Raw genomic sequence first — 10,390 nt, forward strand, 5'->3', positions numbered from 1 at the left:
AATGCACACTCTACCACCATTCTTCACTTGCTCAGCCTATATTTGAACAGCTCCTGACTACTGTCCAGGGTGCCTGTGTATGGCTTCATGAGCCAGGGCATTAAGGGGTAGGCTGGGTCCCCAAGGATAACTATAGGCATTTCAACATCCCCAACAGTTATTTTCTGGTCTGGAAAGTAAATCCCTTCCTACAGCCTTTTAAACAGACCAGAGTTCCTGAAGACGCGAGCGTCATGAACCTTTCCCGGCCCTCCCACATTGATGTTGGTGAAACGTCCCTTGTGATCCACCAGTGCTTTCAGCACCACTGAAAAGTACCCTTTGTGATTTATGTACTGGCCGCCCTGGTGGTCCGGTCCCAAGATAGGGATATGCATTCCGTCTATAGCCCCACCACAGTTAGGGAATCCCATTGCAGCAAAGCCATCTCGTATGACCTGCACGTTTCCCAGACTCACTACCTTTGATAGCAGCAGCTCAATGACTGTGTTGGCTACTTGCATCACAGCAACCCCCACAGTAGATTTACCCATTCCAAATTGATTCCCGACTGACCAGTAGCTGTCTGGTGTTGCAAGCTTCCACAGGGCTATTGCCACTTGCTTGGGTACTTGAGGGCTGCTCTCATCTTGATATTCTTGCGCTTCAGGGCAGGGGAAAGCAAGTCACAAAGTTCCATGAAAGTGCCCTTACGAATGCGAAAGTTTCGGAGCCACTGGGAATCATCCCAAACCTGCAACACTATGCGGTCCCACCACTCTGTGCTTGTTTCCCGGGCCCAGAATCAGCGTTCCATGGCATGAGCCTGCCCCAGTAACACCAAGATCTCCAAATTGCCAGGGACCACGGTTTTAGAGAAATCTGTGTTCATGTCCTCATCACCACGCTGCTGTCGCTTCCTCACCTGGTTTTTCAGGTACTGGTTCTGCATAAACTACATGATAAAGTGCGAGGTGTTTACAATGGTCATAACTGCTGCGGTGAGCTGAACGGACTCCATGCTTGCCGTGCTATGGCGTCTGCTCAGGCAATCCAGGGAAAAGGGCACGAAATGATTGCCTGCCATTGCTTTCACGGAGGGAGGGTTGACTGATGACATTTACCCATAACCACCCGTGACAAATTTTTGGCCTCATCAGGCATTGGGAGCTCAGCCCAGAATTCCAGTGGGCAGCAAGGACTGCAGGAACTGTGGGATAGCTACCCATAGTGCACCACTCAGAATGTCGACGCTTGCCACGGTACTGTGGACGCACACCGCCGAATTAATGTGCTTAGTGTGGATGCATGCACTCCACTTTATACAATCTGTTCCCAAAAATTGACTTCTGTAAAACCGGAGTACTTTCATAGTGTAGACATGGCCTCAGATTCTTCTACAGCAGGAGAAGAGAGGGTTTCTGGCTATTGAGGCCAGATCTGGAGTCTAAGGAAGAAAAAGCCTGGCCTATGTCCTCCCAAGCTAGGATCCTCGTCTGCTCCAGCCTGTGCTTCCTATATGACGCATCCTCCCAGCTGCTGGAATTAGTGAGTGAGAGGTAGATCACACTGAAAAATAAGATTGGTTCAAATGAAGACCCAACATGGAGCTTAGAGCAGCTCTGAACAGGAAGTGGGGCTGGTGATTAAGAAATGGGCAGGGAGGGTAAAGAAGTTGACCAATGTGGGTGGAGGTTCATGGTGTTCATGGAAGGGTGTCAGAACTTAACTTGGGCGGGGGGGAAGCAAGACTGGTTGCGGTACTGACAAGAATGCTTCTAAGAAGAGTTGAGCCCTGAACCAGGAAGATCAGATTGAGGTCTGGATTTTAGCAGAGTTCAAAGAGGTTTAGAGTACTCATTCTAAAACAAATCCATCTTTTAGGGAAAACAGAACAAAGCTGAGACATTTGGATCTGCAATTCTCCAAAATTCAGAGAGTTCAATGGATTTTGCAGTTGATGTTCCAGTTCATGCCCATCTCTAATTCTAAACTGTGCTTTGAAATGTAATCTTTTTAAACAGGGATGGCTTTAACATTTTGCAATAGGTGAAGATTCAGGGGACAGTGGTTGAGAAAGGCTGACAAAAAGGTGATGGTCATGGTGGTGCCGGATGATGCAGTCTTAGATGGGGGTCTCAAATTCCCAACTCATAGGAGCAGTGGTTATTGTAGATAGAAACAGAAGAGAAGTCTCATTACACCTGCCAAGGAAGGAGAACTGCGTGGGAGTCCTGCTTACCCATGCTAGGGATAGGATGCAGGGAAGGGGCAAATTTGGAATTAAAAAAACAGGTCATAGTCCCAAGCGCCACTTGGCACCAAAGCTCTGCTTACCAGTAGTCTGAGATAATACGTTGATGAGCAGATGGCAGCATGATGGGCTCCGCATCAACACATAGGGTACGTTTACACTGTAGCTAGGAGTGTGCTTCCCAACGCGGGCAGAAAGACGTGCTAGCTCTGCAGGAGCTAGAGTGCTAAAAACAGAAGTGTAGCTGGGTCTAGCACGAGTGCCAGCTTGGCCTAGCTGTCCAAGCAGAAAACAACCCGGACCCACAGGTACTTATGTGGGCAGCTAGTCTGAGACACCTCTTGTGCTACCCCCAGCTACACTGCTAAATTGGGTGCACTAATTCAAGCAGAGCTAGCATATCTGCCTACCTGAGTTGGGAAGCACGCTCTTGGCTTAAGTGTAAACATCCCCATAGACAGAACAGAATAGGTGTGAATTTCACCCATTAGAGATTGGATAGAAAACTAAAATTATCCCTCCCTTTGGGTGGTCTCAGATTCCTTGTGCTGAGGTTCCTGGGTTCAAATGCTGGGTACCCTAAGTCGTCCTCCTTAGGATGTGTAGTGGGGTCTCAGTTTCCCTGTGCTGGGGTGAACACTCCTCTCCTTGACTGAAACGGAGCTGTGTTGATCTTGACCTGGAGACTCTCCTTCCTGCATTACTGCTCCTCCTAAGTGGCTTTGTGCAAGTGGGGGAATAGTCCCGCTATTGTGGGGAACTTTCCTGGCTTCTGCACTTCCCTGGTGAAGTGGGCTAGAGAAAGGATCTGAGTCCTCGCTCCCACTTCCTTTACCCAGTGGCCTCCCTGCCCTTGAGGACTCCCCTTCCACTCTCCTGTCTGGCAGAGTCCTCGTAACCCCAACAAGGCTGGGCCCAGGATTCCTGGGGGGCTCGACCCCCAACTCTGCTGTGGTCACCTAGGACAGGGGCTAGAGTGTCCCCACTCCGGGGTACTCTCTCTGCACTGGGCACTTCTCTGACCCACTGACCATTACATACAAGTTAAAGCAAATGCAAGTTATTTAATCAACAATTAATTTTAAAAAGAATATGAAATAATGGGAAAGGTTAAAGGAAACACATCAACCCGCTCTGTGGCAGGGAACATCACAAACAGTGTCTCTGGAATGTCAGGGCAGTTCACAGTCTGTTCCTTGTAAGTCCCAGGCCTTCTTCTCAGGCCTGGCTGTGCTGCAGGGATGCTGTGGGTTGGACACTTGCTCTGGTGGTGGCCACACGTTCTCAGGCTCTAAGTTGTAGGACCCTTCTGCCCAGCGTCGCCCCCGCCCTGTCAGGGTTATGATCCAAGCCTGGCCAGCAGAACCTCTTGGCTGAGGCGTCTCCCTGTGCTGGGCCTGCTGCCCAGGGTCCCCCTCGCTCTCCCCAGCTGCTCACCACACCCAGCACCGGACTGCTCTAGCCCCAGCTGCACCACTCTGTCTCTGCACTGCTGCTGCTGCTCTGCCTCCAGCTCCCTGGGCTGCTTCTTTGGCCCCTCTGGCTCTGGTTGCTACAGCTCTGCTCCCAGGGCAAGTCTGCTCTGCAGGCTGCTTCTGTGACTCTGCTCCCAGCACTTACGTGCTTCGTGGGCTGATTTTCTGGCCCCTCCAGCTCTGGTTGCTGCAGCTCTGCTCCCAGGGCAAGTCTGCTCTCTCTGGGCTGTGCCTCTGGCTTTGCGGCTGCAGTTCTGCTCCCAGGACAGGGTCTGCTCTCTCTGGGCTGCTTTTCTGGTCCCTCTGGATCTGGCACAGCTCTGCTCCCCAGCTTAGCTTGGGCCCCTGCTTTCTCCTTAGCTCGGCCCCACTCTGTCTAACCCAGGCAAATCCAGCTCACATGGAGGATGGGACCTCCCTGGCCTCCTGACTCCCTGATTAGCCTGCCCGCCCTGTCATTCAGGCTGACCTGGAGCATTGGCCTCTCCCCATTGTTCCTGGGGGCTGTCAATCTCAGGGTCCTGATTCCCCATTGACCCTTCCCCCTTTTTAGTACTGGGAGCTAGCCAACCAAAACACCCCCACTGAATGTTAGTAAGGGGGCAACAGTCCCCTTACATTTGTCTCCTCTCCAACTGCAAAGCCAGGGCACAGCTGCTGTGTAGCCTGCAGGGAGATGCTTCTCTTCTGGAATAGCAGTACCTTGGACCAGCTCCTGGTGTCTTGTGGGCAGATCCTGTCCTGTTGCCCCAGGCTTGCATGCAGAGAAAGGACTCCAGTGGCTGTACTGCCTGCTCTCCTGCCTCAGTAGAGGTTGGGGGTCTGTGGAAGGAGGGTGTTCTTGCTGCTGGCAAATCGGATGCCTGATCTGAGGCTTTCATACCCCAGCCTTATGCAACAACACTTTTTAATTTTGGCATTTCTGGCTCTGATGGGCTAGTGGCAGAATTGATGGCAGAAAGGAAGCAGGGTAAGATGGTGGGCAATTCAGAAAGGTGCTGGTACAGCGGATGGACACATACAGGCCCAATCCGAGCCCCAAGGAGGAGCAACAGAGCTTTTTATGGAGAAGGGACAGTTGTCACCAGCGATTCCCCCCTACATTAAGGCTATGTCTACACTACACAGCTTTTAGCAACACAGCTGTGCCACCAAAAGGTACGCAGAGTAGCCACTGTTTGTCGGCAGGAGAGAGCTCTTCTGTCAACCAAAACTTCCACCCCCAATGAGCAGCATTGGTGTTGTTGGCAGAAGAGCACTCCTGCCGACAAAGCGCTTTTCACACTGGCACTTGTTGTCGACAAAACTTTTGTCTTTCTGGGTGTGTGTGGTTTTTTTACACCTCTGAATGACAAAAGTTTTGTCTTTCAATTGCCAGTGTAGACAAAGCTTAACATCCAAAGGCCTCCATCTCTGGGCTTGCTGCTGAAACCCTAGATCTGTCGGCTAGAAATCTGGGTAAATCCTACATGCTGGGCTGTAGTTCAGAACCTAGCCGTCTCATTTACAGACCCAGCCCTACATCTGATCTTTCAGCTCAGTACTACTCCACACTAAGGCTTTTAGGGGAGCAGCCTTTGGACTCCCTTAACATTACTGGTCTCTGATCTGCTGTTGTGAAGTGATTTGGGGTCCAGCAGTCTAGCACATGCCGTACACAACGTTTCTTTGAGTGTTTCTTAATCCCCGATAGCTGAAGATTTAAACAAACAAAATTCCAGGCAATTCTAGATTCCCTAGTTCCAGTCTTTTGCTGTTACAAAACTAGGTGAAACAAAAACAGCCACCAGAGCAATATTCAACAGGGAAAAGCCAGTACAAAGGCAAAAGCAAACAGCATCAAAATGAAAAGGAATCTCATCAATTATATTGATCGTACTGCCTGTGGTCAGCATGAGCTCAGTGTTCCCTTCAGCTCACACATTTTGCAAGATATAGTCCCCCCATGACACATTAGATCAATGTATTGAAACCACATAAATGTATGTTTGCTAACCCATGAAATGGAGGTGGTGAAAAAGAAGCAAAACTAAGGCCCTGTCAATATTAGAACCATGACAGCAGCAGGCACATTTAAACACAGTCCTTGTCTACACCAAAAAATTCAGCCCTCATTTTCCAGCAGTGGTGTGGACACTAGTGTATACAGGCACTGGGGGAAGGGGTGACATCCTGAAAGCAAGTATACTGGATCCTAAGTAGAGAAGAGTCTGAGGGTTTTCATGACCAGGTGGTCTTGTCTACTTTAGTGCTTGCTTTCACAAGTGCAGCTGCTTTTGTTAAAAAGGGGAACACCATTATCTAGTGCAGATGCACCTATGGTCATTGCTAGCAAGGTTCTCTAGCAAAGTTACCCTGACTAGTCTTGCCAGGGTTTTTTTTCATTAGAACTGTATCATGTCACTAAACTGTGCTTTTGTCTACCCAGCTGACACTAGCTTTTTCCCCCCTTATAAAGTTTTCCACACTTGCTGTCACAGTGAAGCTGAAGCAATGTTAGCACAGTGTAGAAAAGGCTCCATGCAGCTGCATGTGTTTTTAAATGTCAGGTTGTCTAACCCTGCTGAAAGCAGTTCTAACTTGACATGCTGCTAGCAACCTTTGCAGCAGTCTGGATAATCATTACTGTTTATATGACAGTAGAGCCTAGAGGACCTGATTGAAATCAAGGCCTCATTGTACAACCACATTATAAAAGACAATCCCTAGCTCAGGGGTGGGCAAACTTTTTGGCCCGAGGGCCACATCAGGGTTACAAAACAGTATGGAGGGCCTGGTAAGGAAGGCTGTGCCTCCCCAAACAGCCTGGACCCTGCCCCTTAAGCACCTCCTCCCACTTCCTGCCCCCTGACTGCCCCCCGGGACCCCACCCCCTTTCCAACCCCCCCGCTCCCTGTCTCCTGACTGCCCCCCCGAACCTCCGCCCCATCCAACCGCCCCCTGTTCCTTGACTGCCCCCGGGATCTCCTGCCCCTTATCCAACCCCCCCTCCCCTCGCCCCCTTACCAGGCCACTCAGAGTGGCAGGACAGGCTTATTTGAAAGTCTGGGAGGTGGGTGGGTGCAAGCCGCACTGCCCGTGTGGTGGCATACCTATGGGGGAGGGGGGGACAGCAGGGGAGGGGTCAGGGGTGAGCCTCCCTGGCCGGGAGCTCAGGGGCCAGGCAGGATGGTCCTGCAGGCCGGATGTGGCCCGCGGGCCGTAGTTTGCCCACCCCTGCCCTCGCTAGAGGAGCTTGCAGTCTAAACAGACAGGCAAAGGGTGGGAACAATGAATTATTATCCTCATTTTATAGATGGGGAACTGGGGCACAGAGAGATTAAATGATCTACCTAAGGTCACACAGGGAGACTGGGGCAGATCTGCAGAGTCATCACCCAGTACTTTAACCACAAGACTTCGCACCCCTGAATGCCTTATTGCTTCCACCTTTGCTCCTACCAGTGGCGCTAAACCAGTGGCACCAATGATGGGAAATTTTATGGAAGGAAATAATTTGCATATAACCATAAACTTCATCTTACAGTGCTGAAGTTACATGATACACTGGTTCCTCAAAGGTGATGGTAGGACATGGCACTGCACAAACCATGGCAGCCATGAGGCTGGGGCAGGGAAGGAAGGGGGTGGCTGGGAGGGAGGATGTTTAGGGTTAGGTTAGATGAGCGGGTGCTGGAGAGATTTTGTCAGTGAATGCTGGAGTGTCTGAGGGTGCTGGGATAGATGGGTGCTATGGTGGTGAGGTCCTGGGTGCTATCAAGGCTGAGAGGGTGCTGGGATATCCGAGAGAGGTGGGATACTTGTATGAGTGCTGAATGGTAGGGAAGCTGAGGTCTGTCTGACATCAGGCTGGGGCTGTCTGGGAAAGTGGGGTCAGTTTAAGACCCTTCATCTGCTGTTCCCACTTGTTAGTCACTCACCACTACTGCTGACTTCTCTTGATGTTCCTCCTGCTCAGATGCGGGGGGGTGGGGACAGTGGAGAGCAGACAAGCCTGCTGGCTTCCCGAAGCCAGGCTCTGTAATGACCTTTAGCATCATCAGGAAAAACTACAGATGAACGCATGTGGACTCAGAGGTACTTCGAGACAGGACTGCCAAATATGTGTCACACAGAATGCATGAAACTTGGCAGCGCTGTAAAAATCCCCGTCCAGAGGGAAAGCCTGTTAGACACCAACTAGCAATGATCTTGTTTAAATGCAGTTGTTGCTAATATAGTTCTACTACTAGCATAGAAATGGCCTAAAAGCACAGACCTGTTTTAGGCTTTGGGTTAAATCAGCCCAGTCAGATGGCCAAATTCAGCCTTGGCATAAACAGGTGCAATTCCTGTGAAATCGCTAGGAATCATGCCTGTTACATGATAATGTTAATGTTTCACAGACAGAGTAGCTTTCTTCCAATACCGAACAAGGAACTTCTTTAGAATAAAGAAAAAACAGTATTATCACTCAGGATAAGCTCAGTCATTCTGCTTCACTGTACAGCGTTTGCCTAGAGCCTTCCCCAACCTCTTGGCTTCCAGTGACACAAGTCCTCACAGCACCAGTTTGCACCAGAACTGATCTGTTCAGAATATCATCCCAAGTGGTAGCAGATTATGAGAGGTCTGCCTATCTTTTAAATAATTGTTATGCTTGTAATTATAGCAAAGGAATAAATCTGAGGAAAAAAATTGGTTAATAGTTTCTTGCGGGAGGATCTGCCCTTTGGTGGGTTTTTTTATATGCCACGAATCCCAGATTTCATGGCATTCTGGTGAAATCTGGAATCTGTGGGGGAAAGAGGGCATCCACTTTTTTGAACTCACTGTCCCTAGTGTCTTTTTGTGGCAGGGATTGATTTGTTTAATTGACAAGTAGCTTTGCATGGGATGCTTTTGAAATCCCAGCTACTTATCCTCTGAAGAATCACTGAGCTGCTAATTATTTCAGAGGAATAATAAAAGTAAATTGGAGAAGCCAGCACATTTTTAATTTAGGCTGTACAGGACAGGGTTGGAGTACTTTTCTAAAGCAGGCCTGCATGAGCATCGCATGAGAAGGATTAGGAAAGGTAGTGTAAGGGCAGCAGGGCCAAAATAGTCATCTGCTCATCCTGGGGTCTTCCAGCAACCCTACAATGGAAACATGGCTTCAAGTGAGTGTAGCATGTCACTGTCTAGTGTAAGATAAACATGTTGATAGTCACAGGAGGGCCCAGCCCAGCACCCAGAAAACTCCAGCTAGTACAGAATGCTGCAGTGCATTTGCTCAGTGACACAGGATTCTGTAAGCACTTCACACCTGTCCTCTGCTTGCTGCACTGGCTGCCCATTGAATTTCAAAGTCCTTATCTTCAAAGCACTCCATAGGCTTGGCTCAGGATAGCTAAAAACTTGTCTAACGCTCTGGGACAAAGACTGTGGTCAACAACTTGGTTCCTTTTGGCAATGGACCATCACAAACCTCACAACTTTCCACTCCAAGTTTGAGGCATAGTTCTATGACCTCGCCTTCTCTAGCAAACACACAGCAACCAGGTATATTTCAAAACAAAACAAAGCAAAAAAACGCTACCAAAAAAGAAACTTCACTGCACACACACTTCTCCCCCTGGAGAGAGGATGAAAGAACAGATGTGTAGTCATGTTTCTTAATGCACCACTAAAAGGCACTCAGAAACTATGGCGATGAGTGTAATTAACAAACCAATATAGCATAAAAAGGGGAGTATGATAAGATGTTAGGTAACTGGGGAGGGCTAAGACTCTGATCTTGCTCCCACTTAAATCAGAACTCCCACTGATTTTAATGGTGTAGGGTTCACACCCTAAGAGGGGCCAACGATCACTGAGAAAAAAAAGAGAGCAAACATTTTGGGGGGGAAGACTGTGGGCCTCACATTGAGGCATGATGTGTCAAATGGACTCTGTTACAGAACAGGGGGTCTGTAAGGAAGTATGATTATTAAGATGTTTTTCTAGGCTATAAGTGATTTCCATAACGTATTCTCACTTTAGGCTCAAGTCTGCCTTAAAGGCACAGCCCCACATTGGGCGTGGCAGGGAGCTGCACTGCTCCAGAGAGATCTGGGAAGTAATCAGCTTCAGGGACAGAGACTTTCTCTCAGGTATGTAGGGAGAGTACACCTCTCTGCTGCCAGCCAGAGTGCAACATACTCCCCCACTGTATGCCTCCTCTCAATTCTGCTGACAGATGGCTAGAGGGCAGGGCCATGGTCACACTTCCTCTAGGCTCTCTTTGATTCTGCAGCTGGAACAAATTTTGTTGCTGTATGAGAAAGAAGAGAAGGTAGCCCCTCTCCCATAGCTGTTTTGGCTCTTTAGGACTAAAGGAGTAACATGCTTTTTGTCACACATATAAGCACGCTCAATTCTGAAACACTCCCCCATACACACACACACACTGAACAGACTGTTGAGTAAAAACCAACCCTTTTTATAGTCACCTTTCAGAGCAGGACTGCAGCTAGATATCAGAGAATGCTATAGGGCAAAGTGTATATTTAAAATATACTTATCTGATCCCGGAGGCAGGCTTCTCTGCCATGTGTAATGTTTGCTGAGATTCTGATATTGGCCACGTTATTACAGATGTAAATTACTAATACCATTTATAATCGTAAAATGGCCTTTTGGGCCTAATGATTTCAATTGTTATCTTTCAATTTCAATTTAG

The sequence above is a fragment of the Chelonia mydas genome, chromosome 2 (assembly GCF_015237465.2).
Source record: "Chelonia mydas isolate rCheMyd1 chromosome 2, rCheMyd1.pri.v2, whole genome shotgun sequence".
NCBI lineage: Eukaryota > Metazoa > Chordata > Testudines > Cheloniidae > Chelonia > Chelonia mydas.